The sequence below is a fragment of the Triturus cristatus genome, chromosome 3_2, assembly GCF_964204655.1.
Source record: "Triturus cristatus chromosome 3_2, aTriCri1.1, whole genome shotgun sequence".
Classification (NCBI taxonomy): Eukaryota; Metazoa; Chordata; class Amphibia; order Caudata; family Salamandridae; genus Triturus; species Triturus cristatus.
In genome coordinates this window covers 926361650-926378904 of record NC_140584.1, presented here as the reverse complement: position 1 = coordinate 926378904, position 17255 = coordinate 926361650, and the positions used below count along the sequence as shown (strand labels likewise).

At 49.9% G+C, this 17255-nt stretch overlaps 1 protein-coding gene across 2 annotated transcripts in view; it reads right to left on the bottom strand.

The window, feature by feature from the left end:
- The window catches only part of CLTC (clathrin heavy chain), an 853725-nt gene that overhangs the window by 106163 nt on the left and 730307 nt on the right, over positions 1–17255 (bottom strand). The gene's annotated exons all lie outside the window — the stretch shown is intronic.

The window sequence follows — 17255 nt, the reverse complement described above, 5'->3', positions numbered from 1 at the left end:
TAAGGCCAAAGTAAAGCACAGTGAACTGAGAATACTTGTGGCCCACCGTGACTCGTGGTTAAAGCCTGTGGGCAGGCAGGGCATGGATATGGAGTATGCATCGTGCAAGTCCAACGCTACAACCCAGTCTCCAGGGCAGGCAGAACCTAAGCTAGAGCGAGCATCTTGAACTTTTCATTTTCCAAGTAGTAGTTGAGAGGGTGTATGTAGATTTGGTATAGGGCGGAGGCCTGCATCCTTTTCCAGCACCAGAAAATAGCAGGAATAGCAACCACAACCTAGTTCGGATGCTGATAACCTCTTGATGGCTCCTTTGGCCAGAAGAACCAGTACGTCTGTTGCAAGAGTGAAAGATGTTACTCTATCAGCTGATCGGGGGGCGGTGGTAAAGGTGACAGATCTGTTGGATAAGTAAGAGCTGATTGGGTAGACCTCTGGACTAAGCTTGTGAGAGCCACATACACAGCCACAAAATGACTGAGGTGCCTGCTGGCAGTGGTGGCTAGGAGGGAAGTACACTGCTTATAGTCCCCTACTGCAGTCACGGAAGGCAGAATGTAGTTGTTGGAGAGCCATGGTGAGCCCCAAAGACCTAGTGGTGGCCCTACTATCTTTAAAATGCTCAAGTGCTGTTGAAGGGCATGTCCATGAAGGATGCCTGGACATCCTTGAAAAGCCAGTTCTCAGCCAGGCATGATGTCTAAGTGCCACAGTGAAGCAATGGCTCTACCCAGTAAGTCGATCATATCCAATCCGCATTAGATAGTGACCTCCGCTGCTTTTCTACAATCAGCAATAGCTTGGGAGAGTATGGCTTGGGTTCCCGCCGAGACCATGGGCAGCACTTGCTTAGCCAAATTCCATAATTTGATTGGGAAATTTATATAGCGCACGAATGCCCAAGGGCATCTAGGCGTTGTGCGGATGTATCTGCCGGAATTTCAGTGGATGAAGGTGCAAGTTAATAGGAGAACAGCCACGTTTTTAATGATTTTCTAAAGGAAAGCAATGTTGAGCTGTTTTTGATGTCTATCGGAAGCGTGTTCCATAATTTCACTGTACTCAGGACAAAACTTCTGCCTCCCCAACAGGCTTTCTTAAATTTGGGTATCTGGAGGAGTTTGCTCTGAGATGAACGTAGGGTTCTGGGAGGATGATACCATGGAAAGTGTTTTTTCAGGAACGCGGGTCCGGTTCCATGCATAGCTTTGTACGCTAGGGAGCCAGTGGAGTTTTTTTTTTAAGCCTTGGGAAATGGTTTGGAATTTGGGGATATCCAGCAGCAGTCTGGCAGCTGCGTTCTGCACCCACTGGAGTTTAAGCATGTACTGTTTTTGAAGGCCTATATATAATGCATTTCTATTGCCCAATCTAGCCAAGGCTAGAACGTCACCAGTGTTTTTACTGCTTCATGGGGGACGAAAGAGCGAACTTTCCTAATTTACTTTATTGTTAAAGAGACCTTATTTATCTGATGTCAGAAGGTCAGTCTGTCATCAAAGATGATGCCCAGATTCCTCACCTTACTGACTGGGACTGGAAAAGTTCCCATGCCAGGAGGCAACCGGTTTTGTGACCAAAAATAAGTATCAGAGCCCAACAGGAGAACCTCGGTTTTGCTTCCGTTAAGTTTTAGGCAGTTTGCGCTCATCCATTGGTCTACCAGGGACATACATGGTTTTTGTTGCTATTTGCATACAGTTTGGTAATAGTAACCCAAAAAGCAGACAGTGTTCACAGACCACAGTTCAAGACAGGTGGAAGAAAAAATTCTCTTTCCAAAGGTCTCCAGTTTGTTGGAGTCCCTATCCAGTGGTTTGGTAGGGAACACACTGGAAGTTGAAGCCTGGGCCACCAGGCTCTCGGGGTCAGATGCTGGGTAAGTAAGGCTGGGTCTGCAGCCGGCAATGGTCCAGTGCACAGGAGTGGAGTGCGAGTGTAGAGCTTGGCCCAGGACACGAGCAGGAAATCACCGAGGGCTTCATTGAAGGGGAGTAGGTATTTGAAGGGGGATACCCCAGGTTGAAGCATAGCTGTCAAGACATGCGTTTTGACCTCTGCCATGGGCAGTGTCTGGTCCAGGAGCTCAGCTGCCCTCCGACCACCATCGCAAAATGGGTCCCCCTCTTCTCCGTAGCCACCGTGGGAGGAGAGAGGAGAACAGTATCTGGTAAAGTATCCAGACCACTGACATCAGCCAGGTTCTCGTACCAGTTGGCCATGGACTCTCCTAAGGGGTCGGAGTAAGGATTAGTTACTTACCTGTAATCCTAGTTCTCATCCAGGGGTATACTCATCAAAGTCATAATCTATGAATAATCCCCGCCCATGTGCGGGATCCCGGAGCATATAGAAAATACATATATATACATATATATATACATATGTGAAAACATATAAATGCAGCCTAATAATGTTCAAAACATGGCAATGCTGTAAATTACATATTTTTGCATAGTAGTGCCCCCGTAACCCGTAAGGAAATTGTAGGCATTCGCCAGTAGGCTGCAGTAGAGTATCAAGAAACCAAGAAAACTGACACCCTGCCTTTAAGGCATTAGAGTAGGGGGACCGTGCCTTTAAGGCCTGCCTGTGACCCCCTGCTCCCATGATGCACTACAGGTGGCAGTTGGGCCAGTTATTTTTGGCGGTGCCTCCGCACCTGAGTAGATCTGCCTTCCATACATCACTTATTTAAAGAGAAAACATTGCTCGTCCGGGGAGGTGGGTGGGTCGCTTATGACTTTGATGAGTATACCCCTGGATGAGAACTAGGATTACAGGTAAGTAACTAATCCTTCTCATCCAGGGGATACTCATCAATAGTCATAATCTATGAATAGAGTAGCAAGCCCATACCCAAAGTCTCGCGGACGAGCAAAAAATAGTTCTTTACAGATCTCAGACATGGGAACGTTGCGAAGGAGTGCTACCGTAGAAGCCTTCCCTCGAGTAGAGTGTGCTCTAGGTTTACCCTGCAGAACTTTGTGGGATAGTTGGTAAGCCAAAGCTATACAAGAGACAATCCATCTTGAAATAGATGTCTTGGATGCAGCCAGCCCGGTATTCGTGGGCCCATAGTTCACAAAGAGCCTGTCTGACTTTCTAAGAGTAAGGGTCTTAGCCAGATAGAATTTCAAAACCCTCCGGAGGTCAAGAGAGTGTAGGGCTCTCTCCGGAGGAGTAGTCGGTTGAGGAAAGAAGGTGGGCAACGTGATCGCCTGGTTAATGTGGAAGTCCGAGACCACCTTGGGTAGGAAGCTCGGATGGGTACGGAGCACCACCCTATTAGCATGAAACACAGTGTAAGGTTCCTTGCAGCAGAGGGCCTGAATTTCACTAACCCTACGGGCCGAAGTGATGGCTACTTAGAAGGCAGCCTTCCAGGTCAGATGTTGCAAGGAGGCCTTATGAATCGGTTCAAAAGGGGCTCCCATCAGTTTAGAGAGAACGATGTTCAGTTCCCAGGAAGGGGAAGGAGACCTCACAGGTGGGTAAGCTTTCTTAAGCCCTTCTAAGAAATCCTTTACCACTGGCATCTGAAAGAATGAGGTCTGGGTAGGAGACTTCCTATAGGCTGTAATAGCAGCTAAGTGTACTCTGATGGAAGAGTACTTTAACCAAGACTTCGCCAAGTACAGTAAGTAGGGGAGAATAACCTGTTCTTGACCCCGGATCGGATCAAGGGTGTTATCTCTACACCAGAAGCAGAATCTTTTCCATTTAAAGCCATACGACTTCCTCGTGGAGGGCCTCTTTGCCTCCCGAAGAATGCTCATACAGTCCGGTGGAAGATCTAGATGTCCATACTGGATGACTTCAGCAGCCATGCCGTCAAGCGGAGGGAAGGGAGATTGGGGTGGAACACTCTCCCCTTGTCCTTGGTCAGCAAGTTCGGCAGGCATGGCAACCTCCTCTGTGGTACCTCCGACAGCTGGAGTAGATCTGGGTACCACCACTGCCGGGGCCACTCCGGTGCTATTAGGATCATCCGAGTTCTAGCCCTGTAGAACTTCTGAATCACAGCCGGGATGAGAGGGAGAGGAGGAAAAGCGTAAAGCAATGTCCTCGACCAGCTGATCAAAAGCGCGTTCCCCTGCGACCCCCGTTGAGGGAACCTGGAGGCGAAGACGGGGCATTTTTTGTTGTCCGCGTCTGCGAACAGATCGATGTCCGGTTTGCCCCACAAGCGGAAGATGTCTTGAGCGACGTCTTCGTTGAGCACCCAGTTGTGCGCTTCGACGAAGTCTCTGCTGAGGCCGTCCGCCTGCACGTTCAGGGTCCCTGGCAGGTGAACAGCGACGATCGTCAGGTTTCTCGCCAGAAGCCATTTCCAGATTGACTGGGCCTCCAGAGACAGGACCCGTGATCTGGTCCCTCCTTGCTTGTTCAGATAGAACATAGTTGTGGTGTTGTCCGTCTGAACCTGAACATAGTCGGTCTGCAGGGATGGGTACAGGGACTTGAGAGCGAGATGGACTGCTCGTAGCTCCAAGAAGTTGATGTGATAGCTCTGTTCGGTAGCGGACCAGAGACCTTGTACTTGAAGCCGGCCCATATGAGCCCCCCCAGCCCTGCATGCAGGCTTCTGTGACCACTGTCTGTGTCGGAGGCGCCTGATGGAAAGGGACGCCGTGAAGCAGATGGGAGCGCTTCATCCACCACCGGCTAGAATCTTTGGCGGCTTGATGAAGGGTAATGTGATCCTCCCAGCGGCCGGACCTCTGATCCTCTAGGTCTTGTTGCAGAGGACGCATGTGCAGACGTGCGTTGGGCACGATGTAGATGCACGAGGCCATGGATCCCAGGAGAGATGAGACTTGTCTGGCTGTGGGATATTCCGTGCTGAGAAGCGTGCGGCTTTTTTGCAGCATGGAGGATAACCTCTCCTCCGGACACACGCTTGCGCTTGAGGAGTCTAGAGAGGCGCCCAGGTAGTGGATGCGCTGAGTTGGATTGAGGATCGACTTCCTGTAGTTGACCTGAAGGCCCAACGAGTGTAGAAGGTTTAGGCAGAACGAGAGATGACCCTGGAGTCGAGCCGGAGTGGAACTTTTTAAGAGCCAGTCGTCTAGATAGGGGTAGACGAATATCTTCCGTTTGCAGAGAAATGCAGCCACCACCGCCATGCACTTTGAGAACGTTCGTGGCACGGACTTGAGGCCGAATGGCAGGACCTTGTATTGATAATGTTGGCGAAAGATGTGAAATCTGAGAAACTTCCGATGTTTCGCTGAGACAGGAATGTGGAAGTATGCATCCTGTAAGTCGATGGCACACATCCAGTCCCCCTGGTGTAGATGTGGGAAGATCTGGTGCAGTGCTAGCATCCTGAATTTTTCTCTTCTGAGAAATCTGTTGAGTAAGCGGAGATCGAGGATCGCTCCTCTTTTCTGAACAAGAAAGTACCGGGAATACACTCCCTGATTTCTCTGCCTGTTTGGAACTTCCTCTATGGCGTTTTTGGAGAGGAGAGTGGCAACTTCGTCCTTTAAAAGCTTGTTTTGGCTGGGAGGAAGTGGCTGTTTCCGTGGGGGTACCTGCGGAGGGGGAGATTTGAACCTCAGCAAGTAGCCACGCTCTACAATACTCAGCACCCATCTGTCGTTTGTAATTGCATTCCACTCTGCCAGGTGAACGGTGATACTTCCTCCTACCGGAGTGGCGAACGAGCGCGGAGGAAGTACGTTTTCACTGTTTGGGGGGTTGCTTGTTAGAGGACTGCTGTTGTTTAGCCTTTCCTCTTCCTCTGCCCCGGCCCCTTTGCTGAAACTGGGACCTCTGTTGGTTTTGAGAGGACCATTGGGGCGTTTGAACGCGCTGGTGAAAGGCACGTTTGTCGCCCTGGCGAAAACGCTTGCGGAACTCTTTGCGCTTTTCCAGTCCCACAGCCTTTACGGTGTCCAATTCCGTTTTCATCTTGCTCATTTGGTCGTCCGCATGAGCTCCAAATAGCGATGACCCATTAAACGGCAGGTTAAGAATTCTTTTCTGCGCATCTGGTTTGAGGCCCGTTAATCTGAGCCAGGCCGAACGGCGGGAGCAGATGCCATGGGAGTAGCCATGCGCGGCTAGGTCTGATGCATCCGCCGCTGCGCTTATTACTTGGTTGGCCACCAGTCCGCCTTCTTGGAGGATCTCCGTGAAGTCCTGCCTGTAGGAGAGTAGGGTCTGCTTTCTATGTTCACCCCCACTTTTTGCTTTTGCTTTACTGGTTTTCGACTTAGATGTGGCTGTGGGCCTGCTAATCAGACCCACAGCCCTGCTGTTCTCTCTCTAAATTAATACTATGTACTTTAGGTGCATAACCCATTTGGATAGGTTCACCTTATTGGCCCCTGTACAGTGTACCCTAGGTACCCAGGGCATAGGTGTACCCTAGGCCTACCAGGGGCTGCAGCATGTATTATGCCACCCCTGGCCTGGCCTTCCATTTTGACACAACTGGCTGATCACTCAGCTGGGGCAAGGTCGTGTAATCACCCCTTGCTTAGGTGTAGTATTCCTATACCTGACTTACATATAGACACATGTGTACCTATCAGTCACTCCTATGGCAGGCCTTGACAATCCTGGAGGCAGAGTGCTTGGTAACATGTGAGATGGTGCTCTAGCATGAGCTGAGCCTGTCTGCAGCTTTCGGAACCTTGTCCTTATAGCTGTTCTATGATATAGCCTACCATATACTCTTAAAGTACCTTATAATCTTAAACGGTTATGGTAACTATGGTTTGGCTTTATCAAAACATGTCGTGTAAGGTGTCTAACACTTTGGAATAATACCCCCATACCATTTCTGGACATGAGAATATTATTCCCCCCTTCTAGAGGGAAAGACATGTTAAAATCATACTTCAACTGTTAGCCTCTGACCAAAGCCTCAGCATCACAAAATGGATGCTGCTGCCACGACACAAGTCTGACCTCCTGCAGCTGGGAGTGATCCCAGCCAGGGAGGCCTGGACAATAGGTTTCCTGCTTGGGGAGGTGCTAGCACCTCCCCAGACAGCCTTTAGTGTATTGGGGCAGGGTGGGCTGAAAGGAATGAGACATGCCTGGGGCACACAAGGTGTTCCTTGCATAGTCCAGTTCAAACCGGCGCTGGGGCACTCCAGCCCCAGCTCTGGCGCGAAACTGGACAAAGGGAAGTGGGTGTAACCACCCCCTCCCAGGTCCCACCCATAAGGCGTGACCTAGCAGGTATCCCAGCCCCCCAGATTAGTATAAGAGTGGAAGTTGGGCCTCAAGACTTTAGATTATCCTGAACCTGCAAAACTGAACAGAAACTCTGGACCTTCGACATTCGACGAAAGAAGAAGACTGAAGAATCTCCCTTGTAGCCAAGGAGTGGCTACCCTGTGCAAACAGGCACCATCAAGTGACTACCCTTTGCTTTGTGAAACGTTCGACGAGGAACCGACTGCAGAGCCCGACCAGAGCCTTGATTTCCAGACTTCTCCGACCCTCATCCACATCTGCAGCAGAGCTGAGATCCGTGGAGGCGACGAGCGACGTGGGACCGGCTACCTGGGAAAAGTGGCTAGTAACTTACAGCGCAGCTTCTGAGGTACCCTCGAAGTTGTGCACCGGGGATTGAGAAGCCCCAACCCCAAGCACCATCTGCACCGAAGACCAGCCCCCCACACTCCACGAGTCCTGCGTGGGGCCCTTCAGCATTTTCCTGCTTGCCGCGTCTGTCCGGTTGCTTGCCCGCTGGCTAGTGGCCTCTGTGACGACGCTCCCTGAAATCTTCTGCGCTGGTTTGGCTCCTCCAGACTGGCTCCCGCTTCTCTGCAAAGAAGAAGCACCCCAGACCTTCCTGGTCTGCACCAGAAGCAAGTCCCTTGTTCTTCGTGGGTTCCGCTTGCCAAGGCTTGGTGAGTCCTAGTCCAACTTCGACGCCGCCGACAGCAAGAGCCTTCGTGGGACAGCTCGCCTCCTGGTCCTGGTCGTCCTCGACGCTTCCTGGTCCTCCTGGCTGCAGCGACAAGCTTCACCTTCACCTGCAACTCTTCACGACATCGCCTGGTTCCTTCCTGGTTCCACGTGGTCACTGGCTAGTGACCTTGACTCTGTCCCTTCTGCTTGCAGGTTTCTTCTCTTCTTGATCCCAGGCTTGGGATCCACCGGACACTCTCCCCTGACTGCCTGTCAGCATCTTTCTTCAGGCATCCATAGGAGTCGACGACGAAAACGACGCATCTTCACCCCTATGCACCCGCAGCCTGTGGGCTAGGTAACTTGGGTACTCCGGTGCTCATCAGGATAGTGACTATCCTAGTGTCTAGTTTTCAAGTCTCAACTTCCTAGCTACTCCGGAAGTGTCCTAAATCTATCTATTTCTAAACTGTAACATTGCTATTGACTTTTACGCATTACGCGTGAGTGTTTCCACTCTGCACACGAATCCCGTGGGCCTCCCACTTCCTAACTAACGCTAGTGTAGTGTAGCCCCAGCGATTCCCTAGGCCTAGGCCTATTCTATTTCCGTGACAGTGGTTCTTATACCACTTATTTAGTATATGGTTTGCGTGGCCCCTAGGGCCTAACTGTATTACTTACCTGTGTGACTTACTGTATGCATTAATAAGACTGTGTTGTACTTACCTCTAAACTCATAAAGAGTGCTGAGGGTTTGCTTAGAATAAATACACTTTATTTTATATATATATCTGTTGTGGTGTCCTTTCATTTGGTATTCAAGGGATTATATATGGTATCACAGCTGGCTTCACATGCCATTCAGAGTTTAGCCTAAGACTGCTCTTGTCCATGCTACCACTAGGATAGCTGGTCTATAAGGTTGACTTTACAACCAATCACCATAAGGGTATTTGGACTGATATAAGGTGTACACTATAACTAGTGACATCATACATCAGGCCAACTTCTCACAGGCACTACTATGCAAAAATATGTAATTTACAGCATTGCCATGTTTTGAACATTAGGCTGCATTTTATATGTTTTCACATATGTATATATATATGTATATATATGTATTTTCTATATGCTCCGGGATCCCGCACATGGGCGGGGATTATTCATAGATTATGACTATTGATGAGTATCCCCTGGATGAGAACCATAAGGATCTCAGATCCCCTCCAGACAGCTTGCTCAGTGGGCCCTTCAGTAAAATAGAGGTGCAGCTCCAGTTCAGGCCGTGTGGGCCTTTTTGGCACCAGAACCAACGGTGACACTGGTTCGGCTCGGAGCCGATCTAGATCCACCAACGGATCCTGAGGGTCTGATTGGCACAAGGGGCGAACCTGCTGGCATAGAACCAGTTTGAGTCCCTTCTGAACCCATGGGGGGCGGGGGACAGGCGCTCCAGAGGGGTCTGGCCGGCCAACAATTTGGCTTGTGGCCTCAACATTCTCAAAGTTGGACAGGGGTTGCAACAGCTTTAATGAACTCACGGAAACGCGGAGCATACTCAGGCTCCACAGGGATGACCTAAAGGCAGGGCTTGGACTTGTAGCATTGTTCCTGTGCCTTGTTCAATGAATAGGACCGGCGCATGGAAGTTGAAGAACGCTTTGACTTCTTATGAGACTTAAGTGTAGAAATCTGGGATCACTGCGATGATGGGCATGAGCGAATCAGAAAGCAGTCCCAGGAGCTGGAGTAGTGTGGTGTTGCATGCCAATCGGACAGAAGCTTCATGGCCCGCTCAGATGTCTTTCGGATTCATGGTATTGTAATCCGGGCAAGTCTTGGTATTGTGGTCACTCTACAGGCACCACAGACAAACCAAGTGGGCATCTGTCTCAGACATATGCCTGTGACAGACACCACAAAGTTTAAAAGAAGTCGTTTTTTTTTTTTTAGGGAGACCTACCTAAAATAAGGGTGGAAAAACAGCACACTGGTCAAAGTCGACAAAAAGGTTGACAAAGTCAGTCAAAAAGTGATTGAGGGGAGCGCAATGCTGATCCGCACTGATGGCGTGGAAAAAAAAGCATTGAGGTCAGCACGCAGGGGTGTCACATATAGGCATTGTGCAAGTCACTTCCAGCATGGAAAACGCTACGTTGAACACCACCACCTTTCAATGCGCAAGGGGACTGCTCAAAAAACCTTTCCGGGTCCAGTCTGCCTGGGGAATAATCTAACGTAAGGAATCTGCAAATAGAAGACTATCAGATTTTGTCACTTTTATTCTGTTAGTCATAGTCCATATATGTGGGTCCCTCATCACCTAGTGAGAAAACCAGAACCTACTTTTATGACTACTGCACACTTGGCACCAAACCTGCATCCATGAAACGTGAACCTCACCAGTTTTTCTTGTTTTCTCTCTCTTTTTTAATTTTTTTACGGGAGCCAACTGTTATAACTTGACCACAGGAACGGGGAACATGCTAATAATAGTAAAGAGCATATGGATTAGGGTGATGAATCATTGTAAAGCCAGATTTTGCCTACTGCAATGGTGGCATCTGTAGTTTATCCACCATCCCAAAATCCCAAAACTTTGTGGAAAACAAAGAAGCGGGTATATCCAAATATAAATTTTAGACATGCTTAGGGGATGGCTGTACAGTGTCTTGACTAAGGAAGCAGCAAGCATGATATGAGGAGACAGCAAGCACAAGAGACATACCATGTAAATCTAAAGCCTTGGTAACAAAAGTGGACCAAGTCCTGAGGAATAATTTGTTCAAATAAAGCACCTAAGACAGGGCGGTAAGAACTTAAAAAAATAGCTTCGCATCACAGGAAGCCAAGATGGGTTGTGCCATCCGCCGAACTAGAACCAAATTTGGGATCCAAAGAGACCGGAGGAGGGACAGCAATTGGGGACAAGTGGTGGGTATGGAGGGACAACATCTTGACAAACTGGAGACAACTAGTACCTCATGTCCATCACATTTTGTTTGCGGACCACATCAGCAGAGGATGTGCTGCTACTCTGACCCTGAAATGACTGCTAGGTAAGTCTTGTAGATATTAGGTTCTGATTCAACTAGATGCCTATTAAAAAAAGAGCATGACATCATTCAAGGAGCAAGTAACTGGGTGGATATTCTTTGGCAAGGTCGAAAACCAAAATACTAGCAGAGTGTTCCTGTACTGTGCTCTGGTGTAGGACTTCAAATAAGCCTCGATCCAAGGGATCTAGGGAGAAGCCAAGACTATGTTCTACTCTAGGTGTTGAAGATCATGTCAGTACATTTTAAAGTTTTCTGCAGTTTAAATCACAAGTTACTTACCCTCAGTAATAATGTATCTGTAAGAGACATAGGTTAGTTATAGATTCCTTACCTTAGAGTTTACCCCAGGAGGCAGGCTAGATCCGAAGATTTTTTATTAACAGTACCCCTGCACATCGGTCGACACCGCGTCCGTCGTCTGCATTGTTTTCTCCAGGATGGCATTGTTGTCGCCAGGATGACGTTGTTGTGCCTACTTAGACGCCGCCCCTGCGTGATGACATCCGTTCTGACACGACTTTCCACGTCAGAAGCGAAGAGCCATGCAAGACACAGACCACTGGTACGCCACAACTAGGGCCCTGTAAGGGAGTCCCTATCCCTAGAAGTCAGTTCGCAGAGTGGGGAGGATGGGTGGGCAGTAAGGAATCTATAACTAACCTATGTCTCTTACAGATACATCAGTACCAACCATAAGTAACTTATTAATCTGACAGAGAAGGTTATAGATTCCTTACCTTAGAATAGATACCTCAGCAATATCAACCCTGGAGGAGGGTGTGCGAACCAAGTTCACACCAGAAAGTCCTGGAGGACAGAACGGGCAAAATAGCAGTCCCTCCGTACTTGACTATCCATGCAGCAATGTTTGGTCAAAGTGTGCATAGATGCCCACGTTGCCGCCTGACAGATGTCAATGAGTTGGACTCCATATGACAAAGCGGTAGTTGCTGCCGTAGCCCTAATGGAATGAGCACGCAGCCCAACTGGAGGTTCCTTTTTCGCTAAAGCATAACACATTTTTATACAAAGGACAACCCATCTTAAGATGGTACACTTTTGGACAGCCAGACCTTTTTTGGCACCCACATAGCCTACGAACAGTTGATTGTCCACCCGGAAATCTTTTGTGCGGTCAAGGTAGAAGGACTGCACACGTTTCGAGTCCAGATGGTGGAGTCTCTCTTCCTCCTTGGAAGAGTGCGTAGGTGGGGAAAAAAGTGAGCATAGTGATAGTTTGTCCTAAGTGAAAAGGTGTAACTACGTCAGGAAGGTACAAGGGTCTGGTCCCAAGCACCACATTATTCGGATGCACAGAGAAGAAAGGGGGCTTAGAAGGAAGAGCCTGGAGCTCAATCACTCTGCGAGCAGAGGTAATGGCAACAAGAAAGGCAGTCTTCACTGTGAGGAGCCTGGGAGGACAGTTGTGAAGAGGCTCAAAAGGAGCACACATAAGTTAAGTTAAGACAAGGTTAAAGTCCCACTGGGGCATTATGAAAGGAGATGGAGGAAAGAGGTGAATAATGCCCTTAAAGAATCTATTTGCAATAGGGGACTTGAATAAAGAGGGCTGATCTGGTAGCCGATGGAAAGCAGAAAAAACTGCCAGATAGTCTTTAAGAGTGCCCAGAGCAGAGCCCTACTAGGCCAAAGAAAGAATGAACAATAGAACCTCAGAAAGAGGGGCAGAGAGGGGATCCACAGCCTTTGCTGTGCACCAGGCCACAAACTTGTTCCATCGACAGGCTTATACCATCTTAGTGGAGGGACGCCGGGCTGTCAAGATGACGTTATAGGCTATGGGCGGAAGGTCAAAAGCAGTCAACTGTCGCCGCTCAATCTCCACGCAAGGAGGTGGAGGCTGGACAGTTTCAGGTGGAGGACCGTCCCCTGCTTCTGTGACAAGATTCTCCCGACATTGCACTTTCTCTTTGGTGTCAAACAGATCTAACCAAGGCTCTCCCCACTGCTGAAAGAGACCATGCACCACCTCTGAGTGAAGATGCCATTCGTGATCCACCAAGCACAGACGGCTGAGTTTGTCCACCCTAGAGTTCGGCGAACCTGCCTGGTGCTGAACCACCAGGGTCATGCCCTGATGTTCCAGCCATGGCCAGAGGCGAAGAGCCTCTGGACAGTGTCCACAACCCCACCCCACCCTGTTTGTTGCAGTACCACATGGCAGTGGTGTGGTCTGTGAACACCTGCACTACTTTCCACTTGAGGGAGGGAAGAAATGCATACATTGCCAGGCGAATCACCCGGAGCTCCAACAGGTTGATATGGAGCCCAGACTCCGCCAGAGACCAGACTCCTCTGATCTCCGCCTCTCCCAGATGGCCACCTCGTCACAGGAGTGACTCATCAGTCACCACTGTTCGTTCTGGTTGGGGAAGGGAGAGGGATCTGCCTCTGACCCAATCCTGGCCTGTTAAGTACCACTGCAGTTGCTGTGCAGTCCTTTCTGAGATCTGGACTTAGTCTGAAAGCTTCCCCTGATGCTGCCCACTGGAACTTCAGGTCCCACTGCAGAGCCCGCATAGGCCATCTGGCATGATTCACCAGCAGGATGCAGGTGGCCAAGAGGCCGAGCAGCCTCAGGGTCACTCTCACCGAAATCCAGAATAGAGGCTGAAACATTGGTATCATAGCCCAATATCCTGGACTTGCTGCTCGGGAGGATAAGCCAGAAACTGCACTGTGTCCAGAACAGCTCCGATGGACGGGAGCGACCGAGAGGGAGTCGGGCGTGACTTCAGCACCTTTATAGTGAATCCCAGCGAGTGCAGGTGGTCTGCCATAGTTTGGAGGTGGGAGACGATAGCCTTGGGCGAGCCCGCCTTCAACAGCCAATCATCGAGATCGGGGAAAGACTGGAACCCCTGATCTGCGCAGATGAGCTGCGACCACCGCCATCACCTTCGTGAACAGCAGAGGTGCACTGGTAAGGCCAAAGGGGAGCACGGTGAACTTAAAATGCTCAAGGCTTACTGTGAACTATAGGTAGCGTCTTTGGGCTGGCAGGACTGGGATATGGAAGTAGGAGTCCTGCAAGTCCAATACCACCATCCAGTCTCCAGGACCGGAGCCAACGTGAGCAGTTTGCACTTCTTCTGGAGGAAGTGGTATGATGGTCCTGAAGTCTAGAATAGGACTCAGGCCTTTGTCCTTCTTGAGCACTGTAAAGTAGCGGGCATAGCAACCACAACCTACTTCTGGCGCAGGGACCCTGTCGATAGCTCCTTTGGCCTAAAGAGCTGAAACTACCCAGTCGAGAAGCGTCAAATGATCCTCCGACATGCGATCGAAAAATGGCAGCATGGAGTGAGCAGTAGTCTCAAAGGGGAAGGAGTAGCCCCTTCGGACTACCTCCTGTCCGACATGATGGTTTGCCATTGGGGGAGGTGGTGGAGAATCCTGCCACCCACTGGCCGCTGATGGTCCCGAATGGTCAGACTAGGAGGGCTTGGAGGCTGCTGCAGAAGGTGAAAGGGTGGACCGGCCCGCCTGCTGGCTCCCGGATCTGAAAGGTTACTGGGTCCCACGTCAGCAGCCACGCAGAGGCTGGGCAGCGTCATGGAGCAGTAGCTAGACAGGGCCTGACGTTGTGGGGTGCCCCTTCCGAAGCCACGAAAGGGGCAAAAGCATACTGTGGTGGACGGGAGGATGCAGCAAGGCCCAAGGATCTAGTCGTAGCCCGAGAATCCTTGAAGCACTCCAGCGCAGAGTCTGACTTGACACCAAAAAGAAGACTGCCATCGAAGGGCATATCCAGCAGGGTTTCCTGGACATCCCTCGAAAAGCCAGATGCTCTCGACCAGGTGTAGCGCCGAAGGGCTACAAACGTGGCAATCGTCTGCCAAGTGAGTCAGTGGTATCCAGTCCACATTGAATCGTGAATTTTGCTGCGTCTCTCCCATCTGTCACAGCTTGGGAGAGAACAGCCCGGGCCTCCTCCGGGCACTGAGGCAGCACTAGAGCAACCATATCCCAGATTGTATTGGAGTATGGGCCCAAGAGGCATGCGGTATTCACGGACCGCAGTGCCGAGTTGGAGGAAGAGAACATGCGCCTCCCAAGATGGTCCAGCTTCTTGGATTCCCTGTCTGGGGGAGCAGAAGTGAATGCGCCCTTGGGTGAAGAGGCTTGGACCACCAAGCTCTCGGGTGAAGGGTGTTGGGTGGAGGAAAACTGGGTCGCCTGGGGCCAGGCGGTGGCGGTGACAGAGGGCAATTGTCTTTTCCACAGGAGCCCCTGTGCTGGGCTTGGGCCAGGTGCCCAGAAGGATGTCAGTGAAGGCTTCATTGAAGGGCAGGGGGGAGAGGGTTCAGAGAAAGTTGCTGCAGGCTGAAGCACCTATGTCAGGAGGTTAGTCCTAACCACCACGTCGATACAGCTCTGGGTCCATCTTAGGGATGAGGATGGAGACGGCGTCGGCCGGCAGCACGGCTGACACCAAGATCGGCACCAGGGAAGGTCGAGTAAGGTCAACCGGCATCAAACCGGATCTAGGCCTGGATCCTCGGGGCCCTCCGATGACAGTGCCGGAGCCACCAGTTTCGGAGGCACAGGACCCCCCACCGGCTCTGCGGGACCCGTAGGTGCATTAGTGGATTCAGGCTGCCCAAAGATGCCCCAGCTCCCGGAAACAGAGGGAGGCATGGAGTTGTCCCTGAGGAGCTGGTGAGAGTAGACGCTCCCGATCCCGCGTTGCGTCAGACGACCGACGGGGAGAAGGCGAAGAGCGCTGGTCCTTCTTTGCCTTCTTGTGCTTCGACTTCCCCAAAGATTTCGAAGACTTGGACGAGGTGTGATGGCTCTGCAAGCGGTCTCAAGACCTTCTACTCGAGCGAGACCAGGAGTGACGCGGAGCTGCCTCCTGGTCCTCCAAGAGCTTTCTGGACCGCTCACGCAAAGCCTTTGGATTCATGGCTCGGCAGTCAGAGCACGACTTCAGGTCGTAGTCGCACTCCAGGCACAAAAGGCACACGAGGTGCGGGTCCGTCACAGAAATCAGTTTGTGACAAGCCTCGCAGAGTTTGAATCCGGTACGACAAATTTTGGAATCAAGGAATCGAACAAGAGTCGAGAAAAGTCAAAAAAAGCTTAGTCAAGAAGGGACTAAAGAGGTAGCTCTCTCCGGATCTCAGCTAGGCTGGCGTGGAAAAAGAAAGAATGGATGTCAGTGCGCAGGGGCAGCGTCTAAGTAGGCACCGCATGTCATACCGGCGACCACGAAAGACGCGGAGTCGACGGACGTGGAGTCTACCACCGTGCAGGAATACTACTAAGAAAAAATCTCCGGATCCAGTCAGACGCTTAGGGGAAATTCTAAGGTAAGGAATAGATACGGTTTTTAAAATGGGTAAATAGTATTCTCTCAGTTCTGGGCAATGGTTCAATAAAGACATTATTCTCCTGATCTATGGCCAATATGAAGCCCTTCTGAAACACAGCTCACTGAATTAAAATGGCAGGTTAAAGTTTTATCTGGGTGTGACATTTTAATGGGATGATGTTCTACAGGCTCCTCATTATCTGACTGAGCATTTACTCTAAGATATTAGGAATATGAAACAATATCTTTACATGACTGTCCTAGTCCTCTTCTTTGTGGTAAATTTTGTAATGGGTCCTGTGTTGCAAGTGCCAGGGGATTGTCTGTCGGATCAATTGTTCATTTAGGAATGTGATAATGACCTCTATGGTTTAAATACGTCTTTGAGGTTTTGCAAAAATATAGCCAGTTTTGGAGTTGAAAAAATATATGCTATTGTCTCAAGTCCTATCTGTGGAGCCATCATGTGACTGCATCAAGGATATTTAGTGTGTGCCCTCAGACACTTTCCAAGGTAAAGGATGTTTTTGTCCTACAAACTAAGCCAGCACTTAAAGAGGGTTTGCACATCAAAGTTACCTACCGGGTCAAAACTGGTTCAAGCTTCGAGGCAGGCTGCTGGGACCCCTGAAGTGACCAGAGCAGAGACTTGGAGTGAGCCTACCCAACCACTATAAAAAGTGGCACACGTTCCGATTGTACCTCATGTACAAAAGGTGATCGTTTTACAACCAAACGCAAGGTCTTGGTACCTCTGTGGTTTTGTATGGATGTGGTTGCTAATTATTGTAGGGATTCCTGTTCATTTGAAAAATTTGCTTGCTCCCCTAGGTTTGTTACACTTGAAGGACTATAGGATTACTCCCACGCATAACAATTTTCATACCTCTGCAAAGCTACTTCATCTTATGGCGGCATAGTAAGCCAACTGATGATCAAGAGCAATCGAATGATTTGTTTATATTTCATATACTGAC